The sequence below is a fragment of the Hibiscus syriacus genome, unplaced genomic scaffold, assembly GCF_006381635.1.
Source record: "Hibiscus syriacus cultivar Baekdansim isolate YM2019G1 unplaced genomic scaffold, ASM638163v2 tig00009009_pilon, whole genome shotgun sequence".
Taxonomy (NCBI): Eukaryota; Viridiplantae; Streptophyta; class Magnoliopsida; order Malvales; family Malvaceae; genus Hibiscus; species Hibiscus syriacus.
The window spans coordinates 825,037-837,095 of record NW_024062181.1 but is presented as its reverse complement, the minus strand read 5'-3'; the positions used below and the strand labels follow the sequence as shown (position 1 = coordinate 837,095).

General features: G+C 31.5%; 1 pseudogene; it reads left to right on the top strand.

Annotated features, from left to right (window-relative positions):
- Positions 1–10,062: 10,062 nt before the first annotated feature.
- Positions 10,063–11,351, top strand: LOC120202887 (annotated as a pseudogene).
- The last annotated feature ends 708 nt before the right edge of the window (positions 11,352–12,059 follow it).

Genomic DNA, 12,059 nt, shown 5'->3' with positions numbered 1-12,059 from the left:
GAATGGAATAAACTGAATTAATAAAACCGTCCTCACAATAAATCTAATTGAAACTCTTCATGTGCATACAATTCTTTACATCTTTTACTTAAACTCAAACACTATAGGTTTAAGACCTTCCCAAACATAAGAATTGAAAGAATGCAAAAATCAAAGCTGTAAAGCTTGAAAATTAAAGAAACGGAGATGAAACTGATCCAAATTCCAGTTCTGGGTGGGATTCGAAACACTTTTTGGTGCTTCCCTTAGTCTTGGCTCCACAGCTTTCTTGTTCTTTTCTTCGATGGCGCCATTGATGGACTTGCTTTGAGCTTTACCGGCAGTAAATGAAGAAGAAGAAGAAGAAGGCAGTCTTCTGGGAATATTCTGACATCTTTCACCATGGACGATCAGACTCAATGAAGAGCACATGAAGAGGATGCAAAGTATAATTAAAGCATGGAAAGCCGTTGAATTAAACGATATCATTTGTTTCTTTTAATACGGCAAATTCAATGTGTTCAAGTAATATTATTAACATTTTAAAAATTCAATCTATATATTCTAAATATATTCTATATTAAATTTAAATAATTAACAAATGAAAGAATGTAATTAAAATAATATTTTTATTAATCTGGGTGGATATATTGTAGTATATGTTTCTTTTAATCATTTTATAATAAACATTTATACATCGCTACATACACAATATTAAAAATGAAACATTAAAGGATAACAACAACAATTTTAAATTAATTTGAATTTCGTTTGAATCGAGTGAGTAATAAGAAAATCGAAAATTTCTTAAAATAAAGCCCAAATCTAGTCTGGTTGAGCAATGTTGTTAAACGTAGGTCCATGGCATCTTCAAACTCAACAGGGCGATGGGTAAACAGGTTGGGAAGAGCCTGACGTTATGTGAAAGTCCTACCTCGTGGTATATAAGTACAAGTGATATCGGTAATTAAAGAGAATTTTATTTTTAAAAAAGTTTTGAGTTAGAGTAGTTGTATTTATTATATGTGTATATATTATCAATTAATTTAAAAAATTATAAATATATTATTTTATAATCATCTCGTATTATTAAAAATAACTGATCTTATACAATAAAGTTATTATGATATTATTATTATTATTTATTAATTAACATATTTAATTAAATATTTTTTATTATGAGGATAATTTTTAAAACTAATTTATTTCACCCTAACAAAATTCGATGACGTAAAGCATACGTTGTTTCCAATAATTTGCCAAGTGAAATAGGGCCAAGAATCTGCAGATTATAAAGCCGTGCAGCTGGGAAATGGGGAAAAAGCAAAATGAACCGCAAACTGAAATTGCACCATTAATCTCCTCTACTTTTGAGGGGAAATTTTGGCCACAACAAATTAATAAAAAGATATAGAAAAACAATAATTTAATATCCTATTCAAATATTTTCGAGAAATTCTCTCGTGTGATAGTTTTAATATACGTTTAAGAAAAAATGCTATCGATTTTATTATTATTTTTTAATAAAACTGATAAAAAATTATCGGAAACATTATTATTTTTACCGGTTTTGTTATTATTGGACGCTTTACCAGTTTTGTTAATAAATCCGGTAAAACGCTACCTAAAATATTATTTTTTTCTACCGGTTTTGTTATTATTATGCACTTTACCGGAAATGTTAAAAAATTAATGTTTTAGGTATAAATAATAATGTTTTAGGTAATTTTTTACCGGTTTTGTTAAAAAATGATAATAAAATCGGTAGCGTATTTCTTTATTCGTATATTAAGACTGTTGCACGGTAGAATTTCCCATAATTTCGTGTTGTTTATTTTTTTCTAATCTTTGTTTGGTTGGTGGTGATATTAATCTAATCTAGTATTGGCCGTCAATCACTGTTTTTTTTCATTTTTTATATTATATTTTTTTATATTTTTATTTTAATAAACAAGTTTTATCATAAGTTTTCAATTTTTTTAATGGTCGTTTGATTTTTCTCTTTGTTTCATTTTTTTAATGTTAAGATTTGATGTCATTTCGAGTGATCAATATAATGTTTATTTATCATCTTATTGATTTTTTCATGCTTTGGATATGCGATTTGCATTCAAACATAGTTTTCTCACAAAATTGAATTTGATTTGCGATTGTCAGTGGTCTTTATGTAAGCTTGTCTCTTCTTGTGATTCATTTGTTAACGAAGTTAGGTCTATTTGTATCTATATTTTATTTTATTTTATTGATCTTCTCTTTGTATGGTTATTATATGATTTCAAGTGATTTGTTTTTCATGTCAATCAAATATTTAAATAGCGGTATGCTATCAGAATAACAATTGCTATATAGTGGTAGCAGTACAGTTTAAAACAACTATTATATAATCGTAACGCTCGCAATCACTACAATAATGCATGTTATGTCCGTAATCGCGATAAACGTAACGCAAACGAAAATGAGACCGCAATCGAATTTTAAATCTATAATGTCAATAATTATAAAAAAAATATTTTAACGTGGAGATTTTGAGTTTCTATAATTAAAATTTAGTTTTTTTTATCTGTTAATTAATTTATTTATTTTTAATATGATAATGGTTTTTTAATATTTAAATAAAAATAATTAATAAGAATAAAAGAAAATTTTATGTAAAATTTGGATAGTATAAATTAAAAATATATATTTATTATAGTGAATATATTTATTTTATAATAAAATTCAATATTGAACATATAAAATTGACAGCTCAACGATGGCCGACTGGCCGGAGAACACTCACTCCTAGCCCGGTCCCCTACCCATGTACGAAATTTGGTTGTGTGGTCACGTGTGTAAATATTAAAAAAAACATGTAATTTTGTTACGGTCGAAACTGACCCTATGTTAAGCAATTGCTTATCAATTTATCATGATGCCATATGTGGATTGGAAGGTCAAATTTCAACCTAACTTAATAACTAACTCGATCAACAGAGCAAGTACATTTGGTCGGTTGGTCAAGTTTGTTCATATTTGTTCTCTCATATTCCTTTAGGTCATAGGTTATAAACTCAATAGGAACGTTCCCCTTCTTTCCCCCATAATCCCCTCTCATTCTTGTAAATAAGATTAAGATCAGAATTTATATATAAAAAAACCTTTAATCGTTCAATAAACCAAATAGTATTATTATACAACTGATCTGTAAAATATAAAACAAATGACCCTTAAATAAAATATTAAAATCAATACCTTCATATACCTCTATGAGGTGTTTTTAATTAAATAGCTCTAAAATTGAATTTGTTGTAAACTATAATGGAATGGTTTTATTCCTTTAAAATAAAGATAAGAATGTTATGTATATTATAAAGTAATATATTGTGAAAATTTTTCAATACTTTATGCCATGGAAAGAGATATGTACTATTTTTTGGAAGTTCACCAATGTGAAATAGCATTTTGTGCTTTGTAAGTTTGGTATGCCTAACAAATGTTAAATTAAATTCAAATAAAACATTATTAGTGTTCTTTATTATTACACAATTATTTCTTTGAAACATATTAATTTTTTATATATTAAAATGTAGAAACCACACATATATAATTTTTTATAGTTATTTTTTTGAATTAATCATTGATATCTGATCTATTGATCGACTAATCCAGATTGAGTACTGCAAAGGCGAGGGTGATCCTCCCAACCCAGTTTGCTCCATTCGCAAACGCCAGGATTTGAACCCCTAACCTTGCTCAAGAGACATAGTGTCTCATCCCACTAGACCAACTGATTTGTCATTATGAGGTAACCTTACTAATTCATATTTTTCAGTTATAACGTCGAGATTCAAACATGCAATCTTACTTAAAAAATCTAGTACATTATTCCAATAGATCAACCGATTATTAGGTTAAGATTTTAAACGTCTTGTCATTATTTGTTGAGTTAATTGCATCACATGTTCTCAAAGTATGACCCTCGTTTTAAATTGGTCCCTAAACTTATATATGTTTCAATTTCATCTATAAAATGTGATTACGATTCTAAATTACTCCTAAAACTTTTGAATATTTCAATTCATCCCCAAACTATAACTTTCATTATAAATTAGTCCTCAAAGTTTTTAAACATTCCAATTTCATCCCAAACTATTTGTATATACTAATCACATCGCTTCTTAATAAAAACTTTTGGCAAAGTTATATTATTATACGTTTGAAAAAAAATTAGGTTAAACTATGGTTGAAACTATTTACATATTTGGATGAATTTTGGGATGAAATTAGAATGTTCAAAAGTTTAAGGACTAATGTAAATGTGGATCGTAGTTTGGGGGCATATGATGCAATTAACTCTTATTTTTTATATTTAGCAGTGAAAATAATATTTAATGAGTTTAACATCATTTCATATTTAAATATTCCAAACATAGAAGTTATCGAAAAAAGTAAGAGTTTAAATATTCCAAACATCACTGTCTTTTTAATAGAAGTTTAACATCTGGCATTGTCATTTCATATTTGAATTTTCCGTTCAGTTTAGTTGGTAGAACGCAATGCTATTAATCTTGTGGTCGTGGGATCGAGTCTCACGACGAGCAATTCATAATTCTGTCGGAGTTTTTTCATGGAAACTGTCATCAACCTGACGTTGGCGGCAGCCTTCTATCCTATCTCCCCCTTACCCTCATTACATATGGAATAGGATCAACTATTTAAAAAAAAAAAAACACTTGAGGGCAAGCTTGTACTCGTAATGCCATTTTTAAAAGAATGTTATTTTCACTAATTATTACTCAAAATTTATTACAAAACATAAAATATCATATTTAAAAAAATAATTTAAATATTGTTATAACCCAAACTAAGTTACCTCAATGGTTAAAGGAATGATTGTTATTCTCAGAGGTTCCTTCTTCGAGCACTAGATATTATCAGGATATTTGAACGTTCATTGTTAAATAGTTGTTAAATGAATGATAATTTATTAAATATTGTTAGAAGAAAATAATTAATAATTAAATATTAAATAAGATAGTGAGATGGTTTAATACAATAAAATATTTAAGTTTAAATTTTATAAATTTAATCTTAATTTAATATAATTTAATGAATTAAACATTTATATTTAAAATTTTATTAATTTAATATTTTTCTGAAATTATTGGTTATTTTCATGGAAATGTTGAATTATTTTCTTGATATTTTCTACTATAATAATAATTTAATAATAAATTGTTGTTCTACATTATATTACCGTCATTCATTTGGTTATCAATTATATATTTGATATGATATATTCATTTGGTTTAATAATATTATAAAAGAGACTCCGTTAATGAAATTTTTTAGGATAAAATACACAAATGGTCCTCTGACTGTAGGACGTTGTTTTACTGAGTCCTCGACTATTAAAAGATATAAAATGATCTTTGACTATAGGGTATTGCTTTGTTGAGACCCTCAACTATTAAAAGTTACAAAATAGTCACCTAACTATTCATATGTTCCAAACTTGTCATTTTCTGTTAAAAAATTGATGATCACCTAAGTTGTATGTTAACATATTGAATGAGATATGATAAAATTTGATCCTAAAATCATTTGAATTATATTTTATGGATTGACTCTCCATTTACATTTTGCTGTCGAGCTAGTGCTTGAAACATTATGTCTTCAAACCAATACTTAAAAGCAACGACAGTGCCAATAAACATCATTAAAATATGATTTTATCATATCTTAGTTAGCAAGTTAACATTTAGCTCAGACGACGACCATTTTTTAACGAAAAAGGATGAGTTTGAAATATATGAATATTCGAGTGACCATTTTGTAACTTTTAATAGTCGAGTGACTCAATAAAATAACACCATACAATCGAAGGACCATTTTATAATTTTTAATAATCAAGTGACCCGATAAAACAACGCCTTATAGTCGGGAGACAATTTGTATACTTAATTTTTAAATATGAAGTTCTATATTTATTGCGTTAAAACAAATTTTAATGATTAAATTAGTATTAAGCTAAAATAAATTACATATATATTTTAGTTTAAACAAATAACATGTTCGTAATAATATATTTTGATTTAAAATTTAAACTTATATATATTTTTTAATTTTTATTATATTTGTATTTTAAATTAGTTCAATTTTAATCCTAATTATTTGTACTTATACTTTAATAAATCAAAGATCAGAATCAAAGCGGAACGTGACATTTTAATATGTAAAATTATTGAATTGATTATTTTATGTTTTAAAATATATAAACACAAAAGATAGTATCGAAACGTGACATTTTAATATTTATATATTTTAGGTATTATCAAATGGAAGCACCGATTCTTTTAATAAAAGCTAATCCAACGGCGGAGAAAGCGGGGTCGTTTCCATATTAGCATGAGGGGTATTTCCGTCCAAATAAAAGAACCCGAATCCCACCATTAAAAATAGGATAAATTACATATTTACTCAGCCAACTATGACTCTGATTCCGTTTTTTGTCATCGAGCTATTGTTTTTCACAATTATTACTAATGTTATGGTTTAGTTTCATTTTGGTCATCCGTTGTTAAAAAATTAATATAACTGATATTGTGATATATTTCTTATTTTTTCAATGATAATATGGTATTATCGTATGTTGACACATTAACACTATCATTAATTTTTTTAACAACGAATGATCAAATTAATAATGTTAGTGATAATTTTAAAAAATAAAATAGTTTGGTGATCAAAATGAAATTAAAGAGATTGTGTGATGATAGAAACGGAACTAAAGCGATAGTTGAGCGACTAAATAAATAGTTTACTCTTAAAATTATTATAAAAAAAGAACTCGCACTAGATATTTATAGGACGGAAAGGCATAATCTGTGAAATCGACACGGTTAACGGTTCTTAATCAATCGGAGAAGATAAGACCAATTAAAATACGCCACGTGGAGAAAAAAGAAAATCAGAACAAGTGGTGTGAAATTACGGGAATAGGTCCACTCATCCGAGAGTGAAGCTAAGAACAAAAAAGCTTAAATACTAGGCTCTGAGTTCAGGGAGACGGCCACCAGAAATTGAAGGGGAAAAGAGAAGAGTCCGTATTTGGGAGAAAACCTATCGAAATAGTGAAAAGAAGGGCCAGGGAAAAGGAATATTTAAAGACGGATTTGATTTTCTATCTGCATTTTCAGGTGCTTCGATTTCTCTCCAATTCCCCTCCCCAACAGTTTTTCCGCTTAATTTTCCTTGTTTTTTAAGACTATTTTCCTTGTTTTTCATTGTTAGTTTTATTTGGTTTTTTAGATCTCAGGCGTTTGAAGTTCAGATTTGGATGTTTTTGTTAAGTTCTCTTTGATTTTTTTCGACGTTTTTGTGTCTCTGAGTTTGGATCTGAAGTTGCAGTGTTGAACATGAAACACCTTAATTATCGGATCTTACTCTGTTTTTCATTTGATTCAAGCTAACAATCGCCGGTACTGTTAAAGCCGTAGATCTTTCGTTTCCCTTCTTTTATTTTATATTTCTTTGTTTCGTCCTCTTTATGCTATATAATATATGTATTTATTCGTGCATGCATAAATTTGATTAGAGGTTGTAAGATATTTTGTTGCTTTGATGAAAGAAGAATCATGTCGATCGAATCTGTTCTTCTTGTTGATACTGAGCCAAAGTTTAAGGGGCCTGTTTTAGTTTGTTAGGTTTTCGGCGGCCTCTGTGAAATTCTTTTTCATGAATTTAATATTAAAACTATAATATTCTCTAGTTTTCATTTGAATGTGGCTGCACATGAATTACTTTTCAATCACAAAACAACACAAGCTATAAGTTAAATCAGGGAACAAAGTAAAGGCGATTTGTCCTTTTCTGCTGGATGTTGATTTTTACAACAAAATATATTCAAATTGTAACTTTTTAATTATTTATTGGGTTTTGATTAATTAGAAAAATAAGTTGTACTGTTTTTATCATAAAATTTACACTGTTGAATTAGTTTCATTTGTCAGTAAATACCAAATTTAATTTAATTAGCTAAATGAAACCCTAAATCAATGTTTTATTAGCTAAATTCGTTAGATAAGCTTTTAATATGGAGAAGTGATAGATACGCTGTTATTGGTAGGAAATGAAAGCGATTTGTGACACTTCCGATTTAAGAAAATCATTTGATTGATGGTTCATTATCACGTGATGACCACATGATTTTAAAAGGTTATTTTTTAAAACTTTTTGTGTCGTACTCACTTGATTCCCATCTTCAGTCAGTGACAGCTGTGACGTTATCATTTTTTCCAGCCAGTTGGCACTGATTTATTTGTGGTGTTTTTTCCAATGGCATATGCTATTATTTTAGTACTACAAGAAGTTGCACCAAATATGAAATATCTGCCAACAAGTGCAATTAGGGCCATCAACTATTTCTATAGATAGTATAGAAGTGCCTTTAGGGCTGTTGTTAACAATCTTTGATTAAAATGATACTTGAAAAAGAAGATTTGTAATTACTGATTTTCTTTCGGTTTGGTACATATAAATAATTTTTAATTAACATAACTGGTAAAGATGCATGTTTCTATTTTTTTAGGTTAAAAGATGCATGTTTCTTGAATGGGTTAAATAGGATGGTTGGTGGGGGCCATGTTAATAAACAACATGCTTAAGCTTTCAGAATGTGAACAATTTTAAGGGAGTTTTGAGTCATTAGCTTAATATGAAAGCATATTATTGGTGAGCCTTGCGTGTCAAGTACAAAAAGGAAAAGCCAACAAAATGGGAAATTAAGCTGCTATATTGGTCGTTAATTACTTTTACTATACTTTTATTGGTGACAAATTGGACCTTGGATGCTCCTGTATGTAGGAGGATTAGTCGTAGTAGTACACCCCTGCTGAATTTATCTCGTCAACGCATCTCACGCTAGTGGCCACTTATTTTCATCTATAGATTATTCATCGATTCACAAGTTCACCGCTCAACTTGTCCACCGACATGCTTCCTCCCTTTTCTTTATCTTAACTTGTAAACGTGCTTTCCTTTCTGCCTGCCTGTCAGACTGTGTAAGGTTGTAGTCATAGCATTGCAAGTTGTTTGATAGGTTTGTACTTATTGCCTTTTATGCTTCAATCGCTATAAATGAGAAACGTCTTAAACTAGACGTAAGTCCTTAAACTTTATCTTTTTTGTTTTAAGTCCCTAAACTATTTTTTGGTCAAAATAAGCACTTAAATTATGTCTCTTTTTTGTTTTAAGTCCCTAAACTATTTTCTGGTCAAATAAGCCCTTAAACTATGTCTCTTTTTTGTTTTAAGTCCCTACACTATTCTTTGGTCAAAACAAGTACTTAATTTTATGTGACATTGAACCTCTCATTGATTGAAAAAGAAAATTTCTAACTAAAAAATGGTAAGACTTATAATAGTTATATATAATATTTTAAGTACTTATTTGGATCAAAATTTAGTTTAGAGACTTAAAGCAAGAAACAACACAGTTTAGGGGTTTATTTTTACTTTAAGCCATGTATAATCCATTAGGAAGTTTGTGTTAGATGCCTAGACTGAATCATAGAATAACTTTCTGGAGGGTCAAATTGTAATTTCACCAATATTTTTTAAAAATAATAACTACTGTATTTAAGTAGATGTGATAGAAGGGGACAACATCTCTCATCCACATTGAATATGTATCCTTTTTTGGTATGATATTTTTTTATTGGTATAAAGTAGGTCACATGCAATTTAGAACAATAAAGGAAACCCCAAATCTTTGATGATACGATTCAAATGTAGGGTCTAATTTTAAATGAACTAAGTTGACTTCAAGACTAGTTTATGTCAAAGAATGACTATTCTGTTGACCCCAACATGTTAATTAGCTGTGACTAGAAAGAAAGTATGATGGCCCATTTTCTTTTTAATTTGGTACGTATGTTATTTGTCTTTTTTTAATGTTCCGATCTCGGATTTTTCATGTAACTCAGATTCGGCTATGAATATTTAAATATATGTTTATATTTGATCTATATATTTGGTTGGTACACAAACATCAAACTGACTTTGGTGTTTTAACCATTTTGCCATCTTTTATCTTTCTCCAGGTTGTGGAACAATGGGTGCTGGTGGCAGAATGTCGGTTCCCCCATCTGAAAGGAAGCCAGAATCCGGTCAGTGAAGAGAGTCCCAATATCCAGACCACCCTCACTCTCGGCGAAATCAAAAAGCCATCCCCCCACACTGTTTCCAGCGCTCACTTTTCCGCTCATTCTCCTATCTCATTTACGACTTCATCTTAATATCTCTCTTCCACTATGCAGCCACCACTTGCATCCCCTACCTTCCCCAACCCCTTTCTTTCGTCGCCTGGGCCGTTTATTGGGCCGTCCAAGGCTCGGTCATGACTGGCGTCTGGGTCATCGCCCATGAGTGCGGCCACCACGCTTTCAGCGACTACCAATGGGTCGATGATACCGTCGGTCTCATCCTTCACTCGGCCCTCCTCGTCCCGTATTTCTCATGGAAATACAGCCACCGTCGTCACCATTCCAACACCGGTTCCCTTGAACGCGACGAAGTGTTTGTCCCGAAGAAACGTAGCTCCATTAGATGGTGGGCAAAGTACCTCAACAATCCACTAGGCCGATTCTTCTCAGTCACAATTCAACTCACCCTCGGCTGGCCTCTTTACTTGATGTTCAACGTAGCAGGCAGGCCTTATGATGGATTTGCATGCCACTACAATCCTTACGGCCCATCTACAACGACCGCGAACGGCTGCAAATCTACGTATCCGATGTCGGTGTCCTCGCTGTCACCTACGGGCTGTACCGTGTCGTTTGGCTAAAGGGTTGGCTTGGGTTGTTTGCGTTTATGGTGTCCTTGCTCATTGTCAACGCCTTCCTCATGATACTTACTTTGCAACACACTCACCCAGCATTGCCGCACTATGATTCGTCGGAGTGGGACTGGTTACGGGGTGCGCTGGCAACCGTTGACCGTGATTACGGATACTGAACAAGGTCTTCCATACATAACCGACACTCACGTGGCTCACCATTTGTTTTCGACGATGCCGCATTACCACGCAATGGAGGCAACGAGGCAATCAAGCCGCTATGGGAGAGTATATTCGTTCGATGGTACACCAGTTTACAGGGCGATATTTAGAGAGGCAAAGTGTATTTTCGTGGAACCAGACGAAGGCGAGCAGAGCAGCAAAGGTGTATTTTGGTTTAGGAACAAGTTTTAAATTAGGCGTCGCGGTTGCCCATGGCGGTTGCGTGCAAGAGGTTTGTGTTAGTTTTGTCATATTATCGTTAAGGATTTGGGGGTTTGGCGTGTGCCCTGACTTCAGTTTTAGCTGTTTATCAATTTGAACATTTGAGCTGTCTTGTTTTCGTCCTCGTCGTTGACATGTTGATGGCTAAAAATTGGTTCAAGCTTTCAACCTTTGAAAGCGGCATTGTTGATGGCTAGAAAATTGGTTCAAGCTTTCAACTTTGCTTCCTCTCGTAGTTGATCTGAATTCAAATAATGAGAATTCGAGTTCAGTATATTAATTTCGAGCTAAAATGTTTTGAATACAACATACATAAGCAGGGTTTCAAATAGCGTCCCGCTACCGTGATAACGCCCGTGATTTCGTAGTAGTGTTGTCTTCCGTTACACCCGCAATAGCGCCTGCTACGGTCGTAATAACGTCCGTTATGACCGCAATAGCGCCTGAAACAAAATGATCGAAAATGCGACCTATCGCGATTTGAAACCCTGTACATAAGAATACTGTTGTGGATCGAATGGTTTGAAAATAACCTTAAAAGACTTACCACTTCTATTCTGTTGTGCTAATCCTTGAGAGCTAAAAGGCCTCCATCAATGGCGAGTGTAACATTTCCAATGAATCAACAATGAAGTTGAAAATTAGAGCTATGTATGAGCAACGAATCAAACATTACATCTCTTGCACATTGCATGGATGGATTTTTGGTATTTGAAGAGAATCCGATATTTATTTCTATCGATGGACTATGCATCGAAGGTTAGCTTCCTACCATTCCACAAGTGCTGATCTCTGATGAAGGCACCATTGAATATGGGGGG